The following is a 25,723-nucleotide window of genomic DNA, read 5'->3' as shown; positions in this document are numbered from 1 at the left end:
ATGAGGACACATGTCAACAAACCCCCTTCCACATGTCATAAAAAGAGAAAAAACCAACTTTATATATATAGATTATTTTATTCATTTCTTGATTTTTAGGGACCAATAAATATGAGAAGGATTAGATAATACACAATTAGAAATTGATGGAGCAAATTGCAATAATCTAAAAGAAGAAGGATTTAAAATACAAAAAAAAAACATGAGGACACATGTCAACAAACCCCCCTTCCACATGTCATAAGAAGGGAAAAAACCAACTTTATATATATAGATGTAGTTTGGAAAACGGGTTGTTGTGTCACCATCAAAGGGATACTTCCAAAATTGGTATTATTGGGGATGATACACCTGTAATCTGAAAGTGTAGGAATATGAAGAATTTTCTAGCGATGATGGAACTCAATCGAAGTACAACTGTAAGACGTTTAGCGATGTTAATATGGTTTTCCCAAGAAATATTCTATTAGATATGTGTAGTTAGTTTTATAACATTTAAATTTTTTTTTTTTTTGACAGCAAACATTTACAAACTCATATTAACTCTGTAAACCAAATCGGTAACTCCGCATCCATGTGAACGACGTAGGACGTTTGTTTCCTAGCACTGCGTGCTAAGCTATCCGCCCGTAGATTCTCCGTTCTGGGTACATGAACGATGTCTGAGTTGTGGAAACTTCTTTTTAAAAGCCTAATATCTTCCAGATAGCTTTCAAATGCTGGCAATTCTTCTGGTTCTGAAACCATCTTCACCAGTTGCGAACATTCCGTTGCAAATGTGACCTGAAACTGTCTTAAATTCTTCATACATTCCATTGCCCATATGAGTGCCTCCACCTCCGAATGCAGGGGTGAAAGACATGCTCTGACATTCCTTGCCCCTAATAAGCCATCAAACCCCCGTAGTGTACTATACCAGCCTTGTCTGGAAAATACTTCTTTATCCTTGCATGATCCATCTATAAAGCACTATCGTCCCTGAGTCACTAGTGTAGAACTGGTTTGTACCTGTTGTTCTCTCGTTGGATCATTTTCTACATGTGCCTCAGCCCAGAGTGATGATTCCAATTCTGCCTTTTGAAGTGTTTCTCTTGGATCAATAACTAAAGGGAAGTTTACTCAAATATACAATATTTTAGTACAATTGACTAGAATAATACATATCTTTTTTTTTATTACTGGCACTTTTTAAATACCAAGCGCGCCATTTTTTTACGTTATGAGAAAACACGTATTTATAAAAATGCCAATACTTTTTAATGCCACATAATCAAAAACCCAGTGCCACGTAGGAATTCGGTTCTGTGATTTCATTAAGTCGGCCGTAAAGAGCTATATACGTCGTTACGGCTGAGTTATTGCTATGTTGCGGCTGAATTAAACAACGCGGCTGACTTGAGAGAAAACAGCTGATTTAAGAACATAAATCAGCCGTTAGTTATGGCTGGTTTACAGAAATCTGGCTGATTTATGGGATAACGGCTGACTTACGTACACAAGTTACGCCTGACTTATATATCGACGGTTTGATTTCTGTAAAATTTGGCTGAGTTGTAGTTAAGATACAGCTGAGTTAATGAACATCGACTGGCTGAGTTATTGAATTTACGGCCGACTTATGAGATGTTGTTACGGCTGAGTTATATTTAATCAGCCGTCATTGGATGGATTAATAGTAAACTCAGCTTATTTACGGCTGACTTATTAGCGAAAGATTAATTACTAGAATATCATTTGTTTGACGGCTGATTTATTTGACGATATGGTTGACTTAAGATTTTTCATCATAATTACAGCTGATTTATTAGCGAAAGATTAATTACTGAAATAGTATCCACGTTTCGGCTGACTTGCATTGTACATGAGGGCTGATTTATTTAGGTTGAGTTATATATTCGTTTGGCGGCTGACTAACCGATTTTCCATGTCATCCACCATGTCATCAATTCAGATTTGCCATGTCATCACTAATGTTACAACAATAAAATAAGGATTTATGTTATTCTTCATTCTTCATCTTCTTTATCTATCTTCTTCAACTTATTCTTTATCTTTCTCTGAGATCTTATGGTTCTGGTAATTATTGTTTCAGCAACTGGGTCTGAAAACATAGATTTTTTAAAATTGAAAATCTGAGACAGATCTACTACAGTCGTCGGCGTTTTCGATGATGATCGGTTAAAAAAGAAGCTTCCTCTCCTCCAGTTTCATGTATGGCGGTCCTATATCCTGCTGCTCCCTCTCTCATTGGATTCGTCGTCTTGCAGAAGAAAAAAGATTCAAAGAGAGAGATGAAGAAGCTAAGTCCCGTAAATTGTAAGAAAAGAAGAGAGTTGAACAAAAAAAATAAGAAAATGAGAGAAGACGAAGATGATGATGAATTTGAAAGCTGAGTTTATATGTTTGATGACTCAGATGGTGTGTCATCTGAATATGATAACTTTAGTTCATACATTAAGTCTTAACCACATACGTTATGGCTGAATTATCCTTACGTTACGGCTGAGTTATGCATACGTTACGGCTGAGTTTATAATTTTTATAACTTTATAGTTTTAGGGTTTGAAGTTCAAATTTAAGAAAATATTTAAGTTTTAATATTGTTTTCAAATGATTAAATTTATAATTTTTATAACTTTATAATTCTATAGTTTAGGGATTGAGGTTCAAATTTAAGAAAATATTAAAGTTTTAATATTGTGCTCAGAGTTGAAGGAATGAGTTTGTTCCCGCCCAAAATATTTTGTTCCCGCCCAAAATATTTTTTTCCCGCCCAAAATACGAAACGTCACGAAAGAAATTACACTTGACGGTTGAGTTATGGGACAGCTGGCTTATACCATTCAGATACGTTATGGCTGAGTTATGCATACTTTACAACTGAGTTATGCATACGTTACGGCTAAGTTATAATCAAATTACGGCTGAGTTATACATACGTTACGACTGAGTTTATAATTTTTATAACTTTATAGTTCTATAGTTTTGGGTTTGAGGTTCAAATTTAAGAAAAGATTAAAGTTTAAATATTGTGTTCAAAAGAAAAACTTTATAATTTTTATAACTTTATAGTTCTATAGATTAGGGTTTGAGGTTTAAATTTAAGAAAATATTAAAGTTTTAATATTGTGTTTAGAGTTGAAGGAATGATTTTTTCCCGCCCAAAATATTTTTTTTCCGCCCAAAATACGAAACGTCGCGAAACATATTACACTTAACGGCTAAGTTATAGGAACGTTACGACTGGCTTATACCATTCAGATACGTTACGGCTGAATTATGCACACTTACAGCTGAGTTATGCATACCTTACGGCTGAGTTTAATTATAAACCAACCCTAATCTATAACCAAGAAACAAAAAAGCTTGCAGCCGTGTCGAGAAAATCTAAACCTAACTAAACCACCGCGTGTTTCTTCCATATCACGAGAGCCGGGAGGTCATTATTGTCTTCTTCCTTCGCCACCGCAGTCTCGTTACCATGAGAGCTCCGACGTCTTCAAGCCACACAACGGTTTTGTTATCTCCTCTATCATCAAGCTCATCTGCCTTATCCACCTTCTTCTAGTAAGAAGAACAAATTCAAAACACAGAGAAAGAGCGAGAGAGATTGAAAGAGAGAGAGGTGACCAGTGTGGTGACAAGCGGTGGTAGTGCTGACTACGGTGAAGATGGAGACCGGCAAAAATGGATCTGAGAAACAGAGACAAGGACGACGTTGGCAAGTACAGATGGCGACGAGCTCAATATCCGTGACGACGGCACAGACAAGTCTTCTTCAACACTTTTTCTTTTTCTCCGACAATCTTCTTTTCTTCTTTGACGTTTCTTCTTCTCTCACTTCTAAGATTTACAATCCAAATATACTAAGGCATTAGAAATGAATGATAATGTATGAATCTCTCTTGTTTACAAGACAGAAAGTGAGAGAGATAAAGAAGATCTGGAACTGTAAAGAACTCTCGAAGGAAAGAGAAGAGGAGAAGGAGACGTCAAATAGAAGAGAGAAAGTGAAGAAAAAATGCATTTTAAACCATTAGATCAAAACTAATCAATGGTCAAGAATTGTAATCCTTTTACTAAAAGATCTAACCAATGAGAAAGAAGTTAGAAGATAACCACTAGATGGATTTGTAGCCCTTAGATTAAAACAATCAATGGTTAATGTTTTAATTTTGATGGTTAAAATTATATTTTATATTAAAGTGTATTTTTGATAAAGCTTTAAATTTTAAAACTTGGATTTTATGATTATATGTTGATTTTTTGATGTATGGTTTAAATATGAAGTTTAAAGTTTAGGGTATATAACTGAGTGAGTTTAAGGTTTGGTATATAGTGTTTTGGGTTTCGATTTAAGATTTAAGATTATATTTTAAAATAACAAAAATATTAGAGTTTTAACATTTGTAGTTATAATTTATGGTAGATGATTAATTAATTTTTTTAAAAAATTTGAAGTTTAATGTTTTATGGTATAGGTCAAAGTATGTGGTTCAAGGTTTAGGATTAAAGGTTCGAAATAGATATGGTTTGAGATAATGTTTTGAAAATATTTAACTTTATAATTTTATATTTAATATTTTTATTTTAAATTTTAATACATTATAAAATATTATAATTTTATATTGAAAATATTGAACCCTTAGACTAAAATCAATCAATGGTCATGAAAAAAGCAATATAATTTGTAATTTTAGTTCTTTTCAATTTGTTTTAAAAATTGCTTAAACTTATAAAATGTAGTTACAGGTTTAAATCAAAATTTAAAATGGAACTTTAAATTAAAGATTATTTTTTTTAAATGATTAAAATTTGTGTTTAACTCAAAACTATAAACGTAAACTTTAAACCTAAACCTTAAACTTTAAATAATAATAAAAATATTGGATTTAATGTTCAAAGATAAACTTAAAATTTTTATAACTTTATAACTTTATAGTTTATGATTTGAGGTTTATATTTAAGAAAAGATTAAAGTTAGAGTCTTGTAAGTCAAAATTGTATAAGTGATTGTAAGAGAACATATATCTCAAGATCAAGTTAAAGTCTCAACTTGAAATTTAAGAAACTATACACATTCAGTTGATTTATATTCACTTGATATTGATAAGATGATCTTCAATATAACTTCTTAAAGTACTTGAATTCAGTTTTTCAATTTTAGGGTATGTTTGAGGTATTGCTGATTTATATAAATGATACGGCTGAGTTATCTAAACGATACGGCTGAGTTATCTAAACATTTTTTGATTTTAGGGTATGTTTGAGGTATGGCTGAGTTATGTAAACGACACGGCTGAGATATATAAACGACACGGCTGAGTAGTGTAAACATATCATAAATCAAACACACAATACATGGGTGAGTTATGTTTTTTACATAGAAAACCAAAAACACAGGTTTTATGCACCATTCCGGTATTCGTCCATGTATCCAAGCTTCAATGAACTCCTATGTGTCGTCTCTGCTGAATCTGTCACTTTTTTTCATCTCCTTCATTTTCTTTTTGTTCAATTTTCTCTTACTCAGATCTGAAAAAAAAATAGATTATCCAAATATGGGTATGAAATCACAAACAAACTTAATTTAATACATCCCACAATTGTCGATATGGTGTTTTTTGGAATGTATTTATCTTTTCTCCTCGGAATGCACATTTCTTATAGCTAGGTTTTCGGAGATTGGCGGAAAGTAACTCAGCCACAACTGCATATATAAACGAAATTGCATATATAAACCAGCGGTAAAAAAAAAGTAACTCAGCCACAACATAAATTAAAACTCAGCCACAAACTCGAAAAACGCAGCAGAGAAGATGATTTCGGGCGATTACAGCAAAAAATACTTCGTAAAAACGATTGGAGACGACGATTTCGGGAAAGACGATATCGGAAAAGACAAGACAGAAAGTTAGTTCGAGGAAGACGGAGTAAACACAATGTCGATGACGATTTCAGGGAAGAGGCGGTTAGGGTTCCTTTAGATCTTCAACGAAGTTGTGCTGTGTTGTTGTGTTTTTCTTTCAACGTTATGTAATTAAAGAGATGGTTGATTGTTCTTTATTACTGATGTGGATACTTAATTAGTGATGTGGATTTAATGTTTAAAAATAATTTCAGTTAAAAAAAACTAACCAAAGGCCCTTATTGTCATTTACTAGGGGTATCCAAATATTTTAGTAATTTTTAAAAGATGTATAACACTTTAGTAATAAACCAACTTTTCTTATACATTCTAGTAATTTTCTCATATCTAAATTGCTAAAAAATTTGTTATTCCGGTCTTTCCATAAACACCATAATATCCATGCAAATTGATGATCATCTATTTTGGGATTGTCCGTCCAAAAAAGGTGATCCATATTAGCATAAAAAAGAGTTAATGGGAAAGACAGTAGGGTGCGATGGTATCTTAGATCGAGCCAAAACTTGACATGCTGGAGGACATTCAAAAAACACATGATTTATTGATTCCTCTGGATTTCCACATCGAGCACAACATATATCCCCTTGTATTCCTCTCGCCTATAGATGTTTCATAACCGATATACATCCTGAAAGAATTTTCCATAAGAAGTGTCTTATCTTTGGAGGACACCGCACTTTCCAACAAAAAGCTTTTAGTGAATCTATTGTGGGCCCATAAATTCTGGTGGTTTTTTCCTATCAGGGTATACCCGTTCCACATGATAACCTGATTGGACCAAGTATTTCCCATTATTAGTAAAATGCCATCCATTCCTATCCTCCATCTGGTTCCTGCTTAATGGGAGGCTTTCAATAACTTTTGCATCATGAGGATCCACCAAAGCCTTGATTACCTGTAAATTCCATGTGCGGGATTCCGGATTAATAAAGGAATCCACTGTGAGGTCCGGGTAACTATTGTGAAGGTTTTTGTTTGCTGGTCTCGGGCGAGTGGCTGGGATGCAAGGATCATTCCACACTGAAATAGATGAACCTGTTCTCACCCTTTTAATTAGTCCTTTACAAATCAGGGATCTAGCAGAAATAATACTCCTCCAGCCATATGACGGGGAGTATGAGCGGATCGGTTCCAGGGGTGAGGCATTCCTGTAGTAGCGTCCTTTGAAAACTCTTGAGAAAAGAGTATTTGGCTTCTCAATCGGCCGCCACAATTGCTTTCCAAGCATTGCCGAATTAAAATCAATAAGATCCTTGAAGCCCAATCCACCATTTTCCTTAGGCACACATAATTTATCCCAGGATTTCTAATGCATCCCTTTTATACTTCCTCATGGACTCCACCAAAACTGAGCGACTGCACTTGTTAACTTTTTTATTGTAGCCTTCGGTAACCGATAAACATACATAACATGGTTTGGCAGAGCCGTGACCACCGATTTAATAATTACCTCTTTTCCTCCTTTAGTAAAAAATCTAAAAGTTCATCCATTAACTCTATTATTCAGGCGATCTTGTACAAATCCAAACACTTGTACCTTAGATCCTCCTAGGCTTTCTGGTAATCCTAAATAAGATCTCATACCTCCTATATTTTGAATTCCCAAGATATCTCTCAATTCCTGACGACTAGCTTCTTCAATTTTGTGTCCAAATTGAATAGAAGATTTCTGAAATTAATTTGTTGACCTGAAACAGCCTCATATTCCTTTAAAATCTTTAGAATGGTTTGACACTCCTCTTTATTTGCCTTTCAAAAGAAAAGACTATCATCTGCAAATAGCAAATGAGAGACTGCTGGACAAGCTCTTGCAACCTTCAGACCAGTCAATTGTTTTCCTCTCGCCGCCTTCTTTATATTCCCAGTTAATTACTCGGTACACATAATAAATAAATAAGGGGACAAAGGATCCCCTTGACGTAATCCCCGCTGCGCAGTAATAAGGCCTCTTGGCTGACCATTAAGAAGTACTCTATATTGTACCGAAGAAATACATTCCAGCATTAAATGTACCCAGCGAGGATCAAATCCCATTTTGTGAAGAAGAGCCTCAATAAATCTCCATTCTATCCTATCATATGCCTTACTCATATCCGTCTTGATCGCCATAAACTTATTTGGACAAGATTTATTGGTTCTCAATCCATGAAACATTTCCTGCGCTATAAGAATATTATCTGATATTAGCCTGCCTGCTACGAAAGCCGATTGTGTCTCCAAAATTAAACGTGGCAAGCACAATTTCAATCTTTAGCACTAAACTTTCGAAATAATCTTGTAACCAACATTACAAAGACTTATGGGCCTTAGATCCGTCATCCTTGTGGGTCTCTCTGTTTTCGGAATCATACATATATTAGTAATATTTAAACGCGGATCCATATTTCCTGTAAGTAAAAAATTATTCACCATTTCAACCACATCTTTCTTAATAACATGCCAGGAATGTTGAAAGAAAAGAGTCGTCATCCCATCCGGTCCCGGTGCTTTCTCCGAGTGCATCATAAATAAAGCTTGTCGGACCTCTTCCTCCGTTGCTACCCTCAATAATAGTTGATTCATTTGGGGAGAGATAGAAGGAACTATTTCCTCCAAAAAACTATCAAACTCCGTTGGATCTGTGGTTCTAAACAGTCCGTCAAAATAATCAACTGGCACCTTCTCAACTCCGTTCTCTTCGGTTATCCAATTACCCATTTCATCATGAAGACCAACAATTTTATTTCGAACCCTCCGTTGCTTAGTCAAAGCATGGTAAAACTTAGTATTGAGATCTCCAGATGAGTGCCACATATTCCTGCTTTTCTGGTGCCAATATTCCTCCTCATCCTTATAAGCGTCTTGTAACTTTCTGGACACCTCAAGAATCTCCTCTTGTGATCTATTATTATCCATTTGAGCTTCTTCCAGTGCTTATTGAAGCTCGTTGATTTTGTCCTTCCCATATGGTTGATTATCCTTCCGCCATGAAGATATTTCATGACGACAATTACTAATTTTGTAACAAAATCCACCATTTGTCCTCCCTGACTTTCCGTCCAGCCCGTCACGATTGACTCCATGAGACCCTCTTGTCCAATCCATCTCTTGTCAAACCTAAACTGTCCTCTTTTTTCCGTGATAATTTATCGTCCAAAAAAGCAATCACAGGGCGGTGATCAGAACCCACCATTTTCAAATATTATGTGTAAGAACATGGGAACTGTGAATGTCATTCCTCATTTGCCAAGGCCCGATCCAAACGACATCTGACCATAAATGCTCATTTCCCTTTTCTCCTCCTTCCTTGCCAAGACAATGTGTTACCTCCTGTCGGAAATTCTAATAATCCACTATTTCTTATCATATTATTAAAATGAATGAAGGAAGTTGTACATCTCAGGGGACCCCCATCTTTTTCATGATTCCCAGTAATCTCATTAAGATCTCTAATAATAAACCAAGGTTCCGATCGGGATAAACCAAAGCGAGTTAGCCTTTCCCAAACCTGTTCTCTTAACTTTTGTACTGGTTCTCTGTATACAAAAGTGAGGTACACTTGTTTTCCTTTAACCACTGATTCAACATCAATCATCCTGTTACTAGAATATAAAACTTTAACTTGATATTCATTGTTATAAAAAAGAGCTAAACCACCACTTCTCCCATTCGGTTCCACGGTAACAGGGCTATCATACCCAAATAGAGATTGAAACTTTTGTACAAAATAACATTTAAATTAATTAGTTTAGTTATGAGTTGCTTAAATATATTGTTGGAAAGATAATTATTTTTAAGGTTTCTATCAAAGGGGATGATAATAAGTTTGGAAAATCATGTTATATTGTGGGCTGTTATTTGGATGATCAAGACATTACTGATGATTGGCTTGAAAATTCCTCTAAGATATTAAGCTCTTTATACTTTCTTTACACATCAAATAATTTATATTATAATTGCCTCGTTTTACTTACAACTGCAGCTTTTAATGCTTACAAGTGCTGAAGATTTTTCTGAATCATCTTTGGTCGAGATACATACACCAAAATCAAAGAATGATAACCAGAGAATTGATGTTAAAGATCAACGATTAGTTACAAAACGGATTAAAATGGAAAATAACAAAATGATTTTCTGGTTTTTTTGTTGTTGTCGATTTTGATGATTTAGCTACATCTATTTGGCTGTGATTGTTTTAAATTTTAGTATTTCCTACTTTTAAAATTCAATAATGATGATGTTTTTCTAAATTTATATCTTTTATGTTTGAATTATGTTTTCTTCGTAATACATGGTAATTGAAACTATTTATATAATTTAAGAATTCAAAACAATATCCAAATTTCTTGAGATTCAACTATTTAATACAATTGACACACACTAATATATTATACATATCATTGTAGAAAATGAAGATATAATCATTTATTTATTAAATAGTATGTATCTTACCAAATAATATATGTATACATTATAAATACTCACATGTTTAAAGTTAGAGTTAATTGCGCCAAAATACTAAAACAATGTATAAATTAAGGATCTACCTTGAACAGTTAAAAGTTGGGCCGGATAGTGATCCAGGAAGTAGGCAAAATACAGATAAGCCATTTTGCAAGGTTAGAGAGAAATATGATTATAGTATATTTAGAGGGTATTTCGTAGATTTAGGCTAGATTTATCAAAAAATTTCTCATATTTTCTTGGCTTAACGAGGCGGTGTAACAGTGTTTGTATCAGACAAAGGGAAATCCGAGCCGTATAATCTCTGACACAAACGGCGCCTGGATAGCATATCCAAGTAAAGATCTTGAGCCTATACATACAAAAAAAAGTAAGCAGGAGAGATAGTTCACCTTCTATCTCGTTCAGTCTATAAAACAGAATAACCTGAAACTCTTTTCCAAAACCTTTTAACTCAGACCGTTGGTCATAAAGGATCATAAAGAAGAAGCCAAAAGGAATCTTTTTCGAAGGTTGCTGAGTTGGAAATGTATGGTTGGAAACTTTAAGTTCAACTGAAATTCAGGTTTTTCAACATTTAATAATAGGGCATGATAGGTTACTTTTCACCAAGCTAAGTATTAGCCTCTGATTCGTTTTTAAAGTAGAAGACGTTGGAAATGAGAAGTGGATTTTTAATTTATTTCTGAAAAGTTTGCGACGTCGTTCGTGTGACTTCGTTGAAACCCTAAATAACTTGCATTCGTAATCGTTTTGGGTTCATCAACACAGATTTTTAACCCTTTTTTCTGCAAGATGAGCATTTGTGTCCGACTTTGGCGAGGAGAGTGGAAGAAGAATGGGGATGAGGAATGGCATTTCCAGCCAGATGATGATGATTTGGGCCAAAAGATATGGAGAACGATACGCAAATCTTTAAAAATCTATATCTACAGATTACACAATCTTCTAGGTCGTAAACGAAGGATTGATTCGATAAAGGTATAAGAGCAGGATTAATGGGGGTGTTTAGGGGGAGATGTTTAGCAAAAAATTAATATAATAGTGGGTGAGATCCATACAAAAACTAAGCACATGTGCTTCTGGTGTTTAATTAAGCACCGGTGTTAGCACTGTTTCGCGGGCCCCACTGATACGTGGCGGCCTGCGATTGGTTCGTTTTTAATTTTTTTTTTTTTTAAAATCAAAAAAAAAAAAAAAATTAAGCACCCCATTTAGTTAATGGTGTTCTAAGTGTCTTTATAATTGGTTGCATAGTTCAAAACAGTTGATTATGGTATTCACCTAAATACGCGATAAGTGGAATGTAGAGAGTGAAATTTCACAAAAAGTTAACTATCCATGTTTCATAGATGTTATCCAATCAACACCAGGTAAAAATTCAGTTTTTATATTCTATTATTGGTTACAACTATAAAGTATAAATTTGCAGCATAAAAGCTTCGAAAAATCTTACCAATACTCGAAAGACCTACACACCGCACATCTCCATATAACAATATACACTTTCTTTATTCGCTATTATGCTTTATGTTCTTAAAAAAATTGCTCTTTCAAACATGGACAATTGTGAAATCTCATCTGACAATGAAAAAAAATCCAACTATTTTACCCAAAGTCCAAAGGTAAGATCTGCATCTCTATCCATCAAAACATGTAACAGAGAATAAAGAGAATGATGTTTATTCTATTGAGAGGGTAATCACTGTATATGCCCTTATCTTTTGAATGGAAAGAAATATTTTGACTGTGTCTTTAAGTAGTGGTTCGGAAAACAAGTGAAAGTTCAATTCAGTTGACTTCACCTCCATAGCGACCACGTAAATGTATATAAATATAAAAATAGATTTATTTATTGTTCAAATGTACACTAACATTTTTATAAGAATGTTTAATGTAGGTGGCAGAAAACCATCAATATGTGGTGGTGTAAATGATAAATCTTCTTATCATAAACGTCAAGTTTGTTGTAGCATTGATTAGATTTATTCTATAATATGCACTAATAATAGATTAACACGCTCTGCTATTTTTATTACTGCAGAAATACTTGGTATGTTGATAACAGTTTTGAATTCTTCTCCTTCTATTTTTACCAATGATTCTCCACCACTTATGAAACCTTGATATCTTGCATATTTACATTGTTTTATCCATTCACCCATGTGCATTTTGATCATATAGACTAGGATTTAACCATGTTTAGGTTGCATTTTGCATACATGAGTCTTTATCAGGTATTGGAGTACCACATGGATTCTTGGAGACATTTGGGTGCATTTGGAGCTCAAAAGAAGTGTTTAAAGCGATCAACGGACGAGCAGCGCACCAGAGCGACCTCACCGGAGCGACGCCGTGAAGTCGCTGTGACACACATCCCGGAGCGATCCAGCCAGAGCGACATGGAGAGGTCGCTCGCGCTTTTATCGTGAGACACCCCTCTCAGAGCGACTTGCCAGAGTGACGCTCCGAGGTCGCTCGCGTTTCCATGGCGAGACGACACAAAACGAAGCCCGGAGCGACCTCTCAGAGCGACCCACTGAGGTCGCTCCCGAAGTCCGGAGCGACTTGTTGGAGCGACACACCATGGTCGCTCGCGTCCTCTCGTCCGGAGACACCAAAATCGAGCATCCTGGAGCGACCCCTCAGAGCGACCTACCAAGGTCGCTCCCAGCCAGAGCGACCAGCCAGAGCGACCAGCTCAAGTCGCTCGCGTTTTGACGGGGCGAGACACGAAGAAACGCGTCGGGAGCGACCTCCTGGGAGCGACTATGCTAGGTCGCTCCGCGTGTTTGATTGGACGATTTTTATGTTATTTCAGGGGCCTTTTGGTCATTTGTTTTACTGTTTTTAGATTGCCTAAACCTAAGTTAAGTACGGGGAGAGCCACCTGAGGGAAGGACAATCTCTTTTCGAGAGAGAAGAACTAGTAAAAACTTCTTTTGATTCAGATTTCATTACTTTCATCTTGTGTTCTTGTTGATTTCTTATCTATTTCTCTACATGGTTAATCTGAAATCCAATATGGGTTTAAGAGGAATCATGGAGATTAGTGAGTGATCACCTTTTGAATTCATGGGTTAGGGAGATTAAGGGTGATTAGGTTAGTTCTAGGATGTTTTAGTGTAGATCATTCTTGTTCCTTGCTAGTAGAGTATTCCCAATGCATCTTCTGAGTTGGCCACTCAAAAGTTGATCAATAGGCATTTCCCACCCGAAAGGTGTTTGATGAAATGCCTGAGACAACTCTCCTAGGCTTTTAGTATACTTTTCCAAAGACATTTGTTGTTAAAGGTGCTAAGATAGCTAATAGACTTGTTAGTAATGATTGCTTTCATATTATTCAACCAAAGACATTTGATGTTTGATATATGTTAGCAAATGAGCATTTATCTAGACATAGAGCTTGCTTAGAATTGTGTCTAGGCTTAAGGTTGATAGTTTGATTGATCATTTGTCATCCTTAGTTCGATACTTGATCACCCAAGGTCTAATCCCTATGCCCATGAGTTCTCTTTTCCCTTAGTCAAGAAAGTATCATTCTGTAATTGCTTTCTAGTATTAGTAGTAGTTTAAAACTCATCTAAATCATTGGTTGCACTTAGATTAAGTGAGTACTTGCATTCTCGGTGCTTTGATATCCCTCAGAACTGGTTCGACAATCTTTTATACTACAACATTTGTTTTACGAGCCTTGAAAACTCCTAACATCAAACCTATAATCTTACTTTCGCTATTTATATATAAATTAAACATTATGTTAAATAGATTCACTAACTAATCAGTTTCAGAGTCAACAGTTTTCAAATGTTATGGGACAAGTGAACAATGCCAGTCAAGATATTGGAACAATCATTTCTCCACCTCTTAGAAAATGTAATATATGACTTTCCCAACACTTTAATTACTTTTTAATAACAATGCTATTTTATAACTACAACATGAAGAAGACCATACAAGAATATTGTAGGAACTAATATTGCAGATATAGTCCTACTAATGGACATTTCGACTATAACTAGTCGGTACACGTTTTCATTTTGATTATTGAAATTACTTTTCATCATATCTTATCTTTTTAATTTTGTTGAACATATTCAAATTTAAGTGTTGTTAGTGAACAATCAGGAAAATAAATTCCCAATGTTGTAAGATCACCAGGTATTTGTATCAGACCATACATTGTTACTAATTTCTACTATATTCTTATACTCTTCTATATTAGCAAATTATGATTACAACTGTTTGTTATTGTACCAGTTAGTATATCAAATCTACGTATACGATATGTTACAAGGAAGGCTTCGATAAGAAAACTAACACAGATACCAGTTGTTGATACATACAAAGAAACCATTCAAATAAACACTAGTAAAAATGTTATAATAGAAGATAATGCTGAACGTAATAACGTATTTTATATGATGCTCACTAACACAATAAGAACATACTTCACTGATAATATATATATTTTAACCGGGACATCTAACTCTGGTGGTAAAGGGCTCACAGCTGTGAGTACCGCCACCTGGATTCGATTCCCGGCCACTGCGAAATTTAACATTCGTACTGCAGCGACACAGATTAGTCCCTTGGGCCTGGGAAAACTTTGGAGAAACTGTGTATAATTCAAAAAAGATAATATATATATTTTGTATTTGCAGCCTATCAAAATAAATACGCAGTGGATAGTGAATAATTATATCAATGATGATGATTATAAAATTGGTCACTCATCTCGGCATCTAATTTTCGTGAACATAAGTCATAAAATGGGAATATATATGTTTAGTACATATGTAATCAGAACCTTAGGAGGAACATTAAGAGTAAACTGATCAATACCAAAAGAATGCAAACAAAGGCCAAAGAGAGATAGTTCTTGAACCATAAGAGATGGGTTGGATTCATCTTAAGAAAGAGAGATTTCCAAATAAGAGGAAGTCCAAACTGATGCCGAGAGTTGATGATCCATTAAAAGTCTGGGAGCGTGTTAACAAAAACACGTAAAAATAGATCTTTAAAGTATGTATGTTACTATGGACGAGAGCAACATGGATCATGAGGATATGGCCTTGCTAGGACCAATGACTCAGGCCAGGATAAAAAAACTAAGTGAGGATCTGATGTACTTTCTAACGAATATGGATCACAATTTGCAAGTTGAACGCCAAGTCTAATGTCCAAATGTTTGGAAGCGAGTAAAGAAAATGGCCTAAACATACAAAACTGGCCCAAGCGAATCTTGATTCATTCATGGCCTATTTGGACATTTAGGGTGATAAATGTTCGAAGACCCATTTAGAGACTTGAACTGGTCTTTATTCTTAGGCCAGAAATCGGGACAACCACTATCCGACCATCGTTCAGACAGGTAGCTCCCAGGCCGACCAGCGGCTAGCCAACTAGAAATTTTGATCAACCAAGAATGTCAATGGACTATCGACCACAATTTTTAACCTTTTTAAACATTTTAATTGTTTATATCTTCTAAGTATCCAAGATTCCAATATATATATATTGTAAACCATCTGGAAAAGTTAATCATCTTTTTTTAAAAAGCAATCTCTTTCTAAATGTGGTGATTTACTCGGTTCTTGAGAACTTGATCCGATGTGGTGTGTAATATCCTGAGGGTTAAGATCGTTTGATCAAGTGTATCTATTATTTGATAAGTGATTTTGCTTAATTGTCAGCTTTTCCATGATTTTAGGTAATTTTGATTCTTTGTCATATTCTCGATAATTTTGACTAAATTATTAATTTTAATAAATAAAATGTAGAATTATTAGTTTTAATAAACATTTTAAGTAATATGGACAACATTTTCTAAAGAAAGAATAATATCGTCGAACCAGAATTAGACATGTATCCTTATCCCTGGATAATTTGGTATATTTGGAAAGCTCGGAACGATAAACTCTTCAAGGGATAGACATAGATATCCTTTGGAGCTAGTCCGATGTGCGAAAAGTGAATGCTAAGTGTGGTTCAGTGCAAATGAAATGGTAACCCCACCATTCAACAAGAGCAGAATATTGAGGAATCCAAAGTCATAATCTTGGATAATATATGTATGGTGGATGGTTCATGGACTTCCAAGCACAGTTAAGTGGTTGTGGTTGGGTTTGGATGGATAGCTTGAGAAAGATTCAACTTATGGGGAAACGGAATTTAAAACGGCGAGAGACTGCTTTACATTCAGAAGTGGAAGCACTGCGATGGGCAATGGAGAGTATACTTCAACATTTGTCATGTCAGAGCTTCAGGATGGATTGCAAGGATCTGATCTCAATGATAAAGGAGCCTCACGCTTGACCAAGTTTTGCAACATAATTGGAGTCGACAAAGACGTTGCTGATATGTTTTCCGAACTTCAAGATAGCTCATATCCCAAGAGCGCAAAATGGAATTTCTGACTTTTTAGCTAAGACTGCAAGATCGTTTTATCGTGAGCTTTGTTACGTTGGTTGTTCTATTTCGATTTGGTTACTAAGACCACCTTAAGTTTAAGTAATAGAATAGCCGTTCGTTGTAAAAAACGATTTTAGTGATAATATTAATATATTAATTAACATAGATTAACAAATTCTTTCAAAATTTTAAATTTTAAATTTTATATATTTACTATCTCAAATATTGGTTGAACCAGTTTTAATAATATTTTTGTAAAGGATATGTCGAGTAATGTTTTAACATGTATTATTTTATTTTAAACTCTAGTTAATTTTCTTTTAATAATGAAATAGATATTGTTTTACAAAATATAGAAAAATTTATGATAACTACTATGTATGATCTACATAAATAATTGTTATTATCTTATTTATAATTTTATAATAAGAAAGTTATACTCTCTTCTAAGTTAAGAAAAAGTTATATTATTCTGGGTTTCATTAGTTATATATATTGTTTTGGATTTCGCTAACATTAGCTCATCGATCAAAAGTTACAGTCCAAAAATGATAACTTTTTTAACAGTTACAATAAAAAAAATCCCATTTTAATTGGTGTATGTAGTTTATTATTTTTAGTTTATAGGTGTGTAGTTAAAACGAAAAAATTCATAGGCTTTTAACAAGTGTATGTAATTTATTATTTTTAGTTTGTAAGTGTTTAGTTAAAAAATTTGTTCTTAACTACTATAGGTTTTGATAATAGTTATCACTATAAAATCTAATGCTTATACACCACCAATATTAGCAGAGTGCTTGATTATAGATCGTATTAAGAAACATACTAATAGTAAACTTTCAAAAGAAAATGATGAATGTTTTGAAACATAAGAGATCACGTAAACATTTTCAAGACACTGGTTCTGACATGTATATAAATTATATAATTTGAATAAACATCATGATATAGATGATTTCGTTTATTTTGTTGCTATAAATTCAGATTCGATGGAAATTATCTAAACTTTAATCAAATTAATGTTCATAGGGTTCATCGAACTAAAAATATGTGTAATCAAATATATTGCTCAATGAAAGGATGTATGCTCTCTTATAGGCATTATCGATAAAAGGTAACAATAGTTTTTGTTTTTGTAAATTAATAGTTTATGTTATTTTAAATTATTACTAAAATTTTATTAGTTTTACGATGATGGTGATATTTACTATATATATGTGATTATGGTGAAAAAAATTTATGATTTGGTGAAAGAATTTATAAAATTTTGTAAGTACCAATTTATTATTTATGTTGTGTTTTCATAAAGGAAAAAATAAGCTATCTCTTATTAAAATACCACTTACTTCAATGTTAAACATTTAACAACAAGGGTGAAATGAGGAACCACCATAAAATAAATTTTAAATTTTTGAGAGATATCTAGCATCTATTTTTTTAAAAATCATTATCTAAACACTGAACTAAAGTCGAACCAATCAAAATTAGACAAACATCATCTTTCTTATTCTTGAAAGAAATTTTGGTAAATGGAATCTATTGCTCATTAAACAAATAATTATACTTTTAAAGAGAAGAATCGCACATAAACACTAAAAAGGAAAACCACTTAACAAACAATTGGAACTAGACCCTGACCCGGATATGAATTTTCAGTTTTTAATTATTTATTTTATTAAATGATGTATTTGTAATATTGGTTCATATTATATTCATTAAGTAAATATTTTTTTTTTGCATCTTAAACTATCTATTTTTTTACGAATGTGTGATATCATATAAAAAATATAAAAAAATGAGTATAAAGTTAATTAGATAATTTTAAAAACAGAAATTTTTCTTTCGTGTGCGATATCATATAAATAATGATCCGCCCAGTTAGCAAAAATCATGAATATTTTATGTGTATTTTTTTTTTGACCATTTCCTTAAAACTATATTAAATTTTACATATTTTAATTAGAATATTTTTAATATCTTTATCTTTTTATTTGAAATGCAACTCAATATTTTTTTAACAATTATAACAAAATATTTAAAAAATATTTTTAGAATTTGTTTGAAAAATATGAAAATTACATTTTAAATTAAAATTATCCTAAAATATGATAAGTTTTGATGTAAACGAAAACTCAAATTATGTCAAAAATAATGATATTCAATGATAATAACAATTTTAATTGACTATTTTAAAAAAAATACATTTACAAAAATATTGTTTGAAAGAAAATTCATTTATCTTTCAATTATAAAATGAAAATATTATAATTAAATAATAAAAAATATAAATAAAAACCATAAATTTAGGAAATGACAACTGAGTTATATTATGCTAAAATTTTCTTTCTAACAATTTATCAAATGACAAATGAGTTATGAGCAAATAATACCATATAATTTTTAAAAACATAGCCATTCTTAAATATTTTTTGAATAAATAATTATTTTTAAATTTAATCAACTGAAAATAATATATGTACAATTGTGTGAGTCAAATTCTAGTTATATTGATGCGTGTTATATATTAGTGCTGCATGTTTTAGGTAACATTTTAATGATGCACGTTTTTAAAAATCTCCATTATTAAAATTATGCACGTAAGGATAACTTATGAGTTTTTTTGGTTGATTAAATGACTTTATGTCCAAATTTATTTAAGGATATTTCATTAAGGTAACTGAAAAAGACAAACAATAAAATAAGAAGTTTAAATTCATTTAAGCATATTTCATTAATGTAACGGAAAAGACAAGTAATAAATTAGGCAGTTTTATTCATTTTAGGATATTTCATAAATGCAAATGAAAAAGACAAGCAAAAAAAAAAGAGTTTAATTAATGAAGTAACAACATTTTCAAATGGGTACTTCTCTTTTAATAATATAGATTTGGCTAAAGAAAAACTAATAGAATGCTCAACAAAAAAAGCAATTAATTTAATATGTGTAACTGTATCTAACTAAATAATTTAGGTTTAACTACAAAATTTTACATTAAAATCAAAATTTGTAGGATATATATATTAGTCCTTCCGCACAAGGTGTGGACTCTTACTTAATTCTATAGTATTTGTGTGGTATCTAAATGGGAGCACTCATTGATTCAGAAGAAATTTCTCGTATCGAACCCTTTTCCACAATCTCCACCTAGGAACAAAATCTTCTTCATCTGGCGACTTGAATCCAAAAGATTTATAGGTTTTCTTCTTCGGATTTTCCCTTAGACCGTAGTAGCAAGAGAGATTCCGATGTTGGTGCATTGATTCAAAAGAAATGCTTGCTAGAACTGATTCATGATTATTTTATGATTTACCAGCCATATACGAAGTTGATATCCCTAGCTATTCTTGTAATACCCCGATTTTCCAAAATAAAATAAACAAATAAAAAATCAGAAATCTCTATTTGTTACTTTTCAAATATAAACTCGAGAGTCATAAATCCAATAAATAACTATAAATGCAATAAAAAAGATAAATCCAGAAATATCGATAAAAACATAAAAACTGCACGTCTGAAAATGAAAGAAATAAAACTCCCAAAGCACCAATCCGATAGCAATCACTCATGGTCGTCAGTCTTACCTGAAAGTGGGAAAGAAAGAGGGGTGAGTAACAGGAGAGTTACTCCGTGAGGAATGGGATGCTAACCCGCAAACCACTGACTTAGTACTTAGCACTACGACCATGTAGGCCTAGCTCTAGCATGAAACAAACACAGTGTAATACACCATATAAAACATCCAATGCGCTGATAGTACATACTACTCTATGCACCCCGCATTTTCTCGTAAGGATATATGTATATCTCCAGGCGTTCAGTAGTCCATCTCTGCACTCCCACAATCTTCGCGTCGGCGATTGATACAAACGTCTTTGTACCACTGCAATCTCATTGCTCGTCGGCGGCTAACACAAATGTATTTGTGCACCCGCAATCACACTGCTCGTCGGCGGCTTACACAAACATCTTTGTGCACCCGCAATCCACACAAACGGACTTATATTTATATATATACTAGGGTCGGTGGGTTAGTATATGAAAGAATTGCATAAATTTATCATCAGTTCTAGTAAATATTTCAAAATATTTAGATTATTTTAATTTAAATTCATCTTAAATTTCACAACGTATATTTTGTTATTTTTATTATAGTATATTTATCTTAATACTAAAAGGAATGAATTACAATTTCATTCATATATAAATAGAAATTTCAATTATTTTAATAGTTAGTTTTATTTATTATATTTTATAATATTTTGTTTCTAAATTACTTTTTAAAATTATTTTAAAATAAAGTTTCTTTTTTCTGTTTTATAATATTCTGTTAGTTTATCATAATTTTTGTAGTTTGCACCGAATATTTGTTTCGTACAATACATTGTTATTTTAAAATTATTTTTTATATTTTTGAAAATTATTTTATAACGTTTTTACAATTTTTTTGTATTGTTTAAAATTAGGTTATTCATTATTTTAGAATCGTATTTTTGTTAGAAATATTTTCACGATCGTGACTAAGAAATTGTATGTTGTTAATTTTTAATTTTAAGAGTAGTTAACCAATATGGTGTCCTGGTATGTTTTAAATTTGATGTATATTTTAATTGAATTTGTTTTCTGTTAGCTTATTCTTTTTTTTTTGAATAAAGCTTATTCTTTTATTGTGTAGAATTATTATTTTTTCGTCTTAAAAAAATGCATTGGTCCTAGAATATTTTTTATTTTAGTATATATTTCATTATTACATTTTCAGTATTTTTTATATAAAAGCATAATGAAAACATTTGTAATTTGATATATTAAAATTAAGTGTTATATATAATTATATAATGGTTTGAAGATACATTATGTGTTATACTATTAATTCATTATAAAAGATGTTAGTAACCATTTCTGAGACTGGAAAATATGTATCACAGATCTGCAATATACAAATCGTTAAGGTTTTATTCAATATATTTAACTTTTTTTTTTGTTTTTCTTTTGTGCAACCGTAAATATATTTAACTTTGTTTGATAATATTTTGACTGCAAATTTTTATATACAGTGTAATTCTAACTTAAATGATTTAATATATATATATATATATATATATTTGTCATTTGGGCATCATGTGTGTCAATTACCACTTGATGAGTCTTTCTCTGCAAATTTTTTAGATTCGTTGTAGTCAATATATGCAATGCGTTTCTAAAGTCAAAACAATTCAGTTTTGTTTGGATCATGCATGGTTGAAGTTTACAATCTTCGTTGAAGTTAAATACCGATTAGTATTTTTCTTGTTGCAATAAGAAATAACTATGTTTTGTGTTGAAATACTGGACAATGTTGAATCACTACTGGGTCAATGTTTTGGTAAAGTTACTGCAAAAAGTGTTGCTATGCTGGTTAGTTTCGGCGAGGTTATTTCTAATAGAAAGAGATCACCAGAGATTTTTTTTGTTGAGTGAGAGGGTCAACCTGACCAAATATTTTCTATCTCTCAGAATGTTTATTCTGTTAGACATTAACGTGTGACATCCAGATGTATCATATTCAAAGACTAACAATAACATTAACTGAAAATATAAATTGAATCCCAGTGAAAATTTACCATAGCAAATCATCCCAAATCCTCATTACTCATAACTCATAAGCACATGATACATATGGATATGGTTTTTCATCTATTAGTGACATTCCTATTGTGTTGACTTAGTGTCCGAACCTAAATGCCATTTTTTGAAAAAAAATCTCCTTCAAATTTAACCATGGCTTCTTCTCCTCTTTCCTCACCTTCTTCAGAATATTTTATTTGGATTTGTTGTTAATGTCGTCGACTGATCCACCACCGTTGATTAAAAAACAGAGCCATGTGCCTTTCGATGTACTCCAGCTTCCCCTTCTGTCTCATGCCATCGAATTTGAACAACTGCCTCATGAGAAGCTTATCAGTCATGTCAGACTCCACCACAACTTTCATCTCGACATTCACAGAAACTTGGAACCAACAACTTATTTCTTGCAAAACAAAATCCAGTAAAAAAATGATTGTATCTCTTATAAAGTCACCATGTCAAAGAGACTGTCGACCTCTGATGGGACAGTTTGAACTGCAGAAATAGTTTTTCCCATCTCTCTCGCACTCTCCAACGCAAAATATGTTCCAGTGATATTGTTGCTTTAACAGTTTCTCATCTGAGCGCACCTCGACAATGGAAGAGCACTGTCAAACCACAATTTCTTAACACACACAAACGCATAACAGTTTCTAAGATAAGAGATTTAACCATTTTCAAATAAGTCAGTCACTCGCTTCATTAGTTTAAATTCAAAGCTATCTTCTTTTTCTTGTTCTTCTTGCTCTTTGTTCAACATCACAGATAGCCAATCCGAACCTCTTCCTCTTTCCATTGAACCTCTTCTCCTTTTCCTTCCATTCACCATTTCTTTCTTTCACATTAGTCTTTCAAAGAATCTGGCCCAAGGACACTCTTCCGTTTATCATCATCGCTGATTCATTCGCAAGAAGTAGCTTCCTGCTCAGTATCTGCCCAATAGACATCGCTGGTTTCAAGACAGCAACTGAAGAAGCTGTCCCGTCTCCATTCATCATCATATCCAGACCGTTTACATCCATCAGAACCGTCTCTCTCCTGTTCGTGTACTTGCCCTTGTAAGTTGATGATGATCTCCTCCTACGTTCTGACCACTGCCATTGTGTCTCTTCTTCTTCTTCTGCTTCCATTTTTGCGGAGTTCACTCTCTCCAGACCTTCCTCAATGGTCCTCCTGCTACTTCTAATCTCTTGAGCCGTTTCTTCTATCTTCTCAAGAATCTCCTCCTGCAACGTCTCTCTTGTTCTTCTTCTCCTGGTGACATCTTGGATTTCAGTTATTGCAACTGTTTCAGCCGCTCTAGCAGCTTCCTTCATCTTCCTAGCAGCGACCAAACACATCTCAGCAGCTTTGATCTTGCTCCCCGTCCGTTCGATCTCACACACAGCTTTACCAACCGCAAAACGTGCTTCCTCCCCTGTTTTACTAAACTCCAACGCATCATCACTTAGTCTCTGAATCTCCTTTGAGATCTCTGCTGTGTTTTCAGAGTTTAACCTCTCTCGTTTCTTCTCGAGCGCGGCTCGCTCCTCTTCAATTCTCTTGTTTAGTAACTCGACGGACTCGCGTATAGCAGCGAGATCTTCCGTCGTCTTGCAAAGATTCGTTCTCTCACTGACTCGAATGGAGCCGAAGTGTCGATATCACCAACGAAGGAGAAGCCTACAACAATATGCATAATTATATTAATAAAAATGTTCCAACGTGGACTGAAAGAGTCCAAGAAGTTCATCAGAGCACCTGGTCTCTCAGGGAAGGTGAATTGGCAGAGAACCTCTTCTTCAACACTTGATCTTCCACCCATCTGAACATATACAAATTGTGGTTCACATATCACTTGCATCAATCAATGGGAGTTATTGCTTAAAGAGACGTACCAAGTAACGCATGTGATCTTTTACTAAGTCACTGTTTGTGAGGTTCCTAGCAAGGAGAAGTAGAGAAAAGTCTCAGCTGTTTAAATCACATGATACATGTTTGCACTCAGCTTCCGGTTAAAAAGCCTCAGCTATTTCAGTCTTGTGAAAAAAAAATCCTCCAAATAATATCATACCAACTCTGTGAGACTGTGGAGCTTCTGCAATTAGAATCACTCTATTTAGAAAAAATAAAATAAATAACGAATTTCAGAATTAAAAGAAAAGATTGTTACTTGTGACTACCTTGAAACCTTCTAAAACGCTGGTATATGGAATTAAGAATGCGATAATGACGTTGGATCTGTAACTCCGACGGCTTCGGTTAAGTAGATTATAAGACTAAAGGACGCGAGTGGAGATAAACAAAGAGATTCTTCATCTCGATTTCGTCATCCAAATCCCTCGAAACACTATTGAAGGTGTGGGAGAACGCTGAAGAAATTTTTTTTAGGTTTTTCGAAGAAGAATACGGCGTGAAGGAGATGAAAACTAAAAGGCCGCTCAGTTTTGGGCTCTGATTTTGAAGATTAACACAAAGCCCAAATTTTTACAGTCTATTTTTAAATGAAACGGTGCGTTTCGAAAACATCGACACGTGTCGCCCTGAGGATGAGCGACTTTCTGACTTGGCGTTGATGTGGCGCAACAGAAGGGAGACAAACATTTTTTTATATATATAGATAGATATATATATATATATATATCAACTTTAACATCACTCATTTCAATCATCAGTTGAATCCTCTATTATCCTATTTCCGGTTTATCAAACAATAATAATAATAAAGAAACAAGACTCAAACAAACTCAATTCACAGAGACGAATCATGTTTCGAAACTAAACTTTCCATAATAATAGTACTAAACTAGCTCGGGATTTAATGGGATAGCCCTCACCTTAGTCACTGGCTGGAATGATCGACAGAAGATGGTCAACTGCAACACAAGAGTCAACGACTTAGGCTCAGAGTCTCAGGAAATAAAGTTTCTATTTTTAGAAACTTTCCTAAAATAGCAACTTTCCTAAAATAGAAACTTCCCGAATATACCTTATTTCTTAAATTAGAAACTTTCCTAAAATATTCCTATAACTAGAAATAAGGAGGCGACAAAATTACTAGAAAAACCCGCCGGAAGCTCGTCCAGAAATTCCGCCGGAAGCTCGTCAAGAAATCTTGCCGGAAGCTCACCTGGAAATCCCACCAGAAAAATTTACTACTGACTGGTCGTCGGATAACAACAACTCGTCACGCGCAAAGAAATACTTTGACTTGATGAGAATAAAGAGAAATGGTGGAGTTTCTTATATAGAGAAAGAAAAAGGAGGTAAGTTTTCTAAGCTTCTAATGTAGGACAAAATAAAAATAAAATAAAATTGGGCTTTCATTTTAATAAAGCCAAAAAGGTTCCACCAAA

The 25,723-nt window shown here is 33.4% G+C and overlaps 1 pseudogene; it reads right to left on the bottom strand.

Moving 5' to 3' along the window:
* Nucleotides 1–22,365: 22,365 nt before the first annotated feature.
* LOC106392996 lies at nucleotides 22,366–24,277 on the bottom strand (annotated as a pseudogene).
* Between the last annotated feature and the right edge of the window lie 1,446 nt (nucleotides 24,278–25,723).

This window comes from Brassica napus, chromosome C4 (assembly GCF_020379485.1).
Source record: "Brassica napus cultivar Da-Ae chromosome C4, Da-Ae, whole genome shotgun sequence".
Taxonomy (NCBI): Eukaryota; Viridiplantae; Streptophyta; class Magnoliopsida; order Brassicales; family Brassicaceae; genus Brassica; species Brassica napus.
Note: the sequence above shows the minus strand (reverse complement) of the source record. Positions and strands in the feature narration are given on the sequence as shown.